The following is a 578-nucleotide window of genomic DNA, read 5'->3' on the forward strand; positions in this document are numbered from 1 at the left end:
AAGAACATATGAACCAATGAGTTCGTCGTCTATGATCCCGGCCCAAATATTTAATTTCCATCGAACTTGGAAATTTCGATTTCGGGTTACAAATGGATTTTCTTCCGCCCAATAATGCATATTGTGCGCATTAAAAATTCTTTCACGTGTAAAGAAACTTTCATCGGTAAATAATATTTGAGAACAAAATCTATTATCTTTATTATGTTGACGCAACAACCAGTGACAAAATTCGACAACATTAATGCTATCGAATTTTTTTGTAATTTAACTTTTTCTTTAAATTTGTTTAATCTCTTGTAAGCTTGATTCTTGGTTTTGCATTTTTCTCCCAATATTATTGCCCATATTTTTATGTTGCCTGTTATTAATATACCAACACAATCAGCAGGTCGTGTTGTACCTTTGTACACGTCAGTTTGTGGACGTCTTATTATTGCGCGTATATCATTCGCATTTCGGCGCCCCATATGGAAATATTTTATCCGCTGCAAAAAAGAAATAAATGTCAATTGGACATACCTAAAAAATAATCGGATATGTATTATTCTTTTAATTAAATATACATATAGATCGGA

This window comes from Wasmannia auropunctata, unplaced genomic scaffold, assembly GCF_000956235.1.
Source record: "Wasmannia auropunctata unplaced genomic scaffold, wasmannia.A_1.0 LD336076.1, whole genome shotgun sequence".
In the NCBI taxonomy this organism is placed as follows: domain Eukaryota; kingdom Metazoa; phylum Arthropoda; class Insecta; order Hymenoptera; family Formicidae; genus Wasmannia; species Wasmannia auropunctata.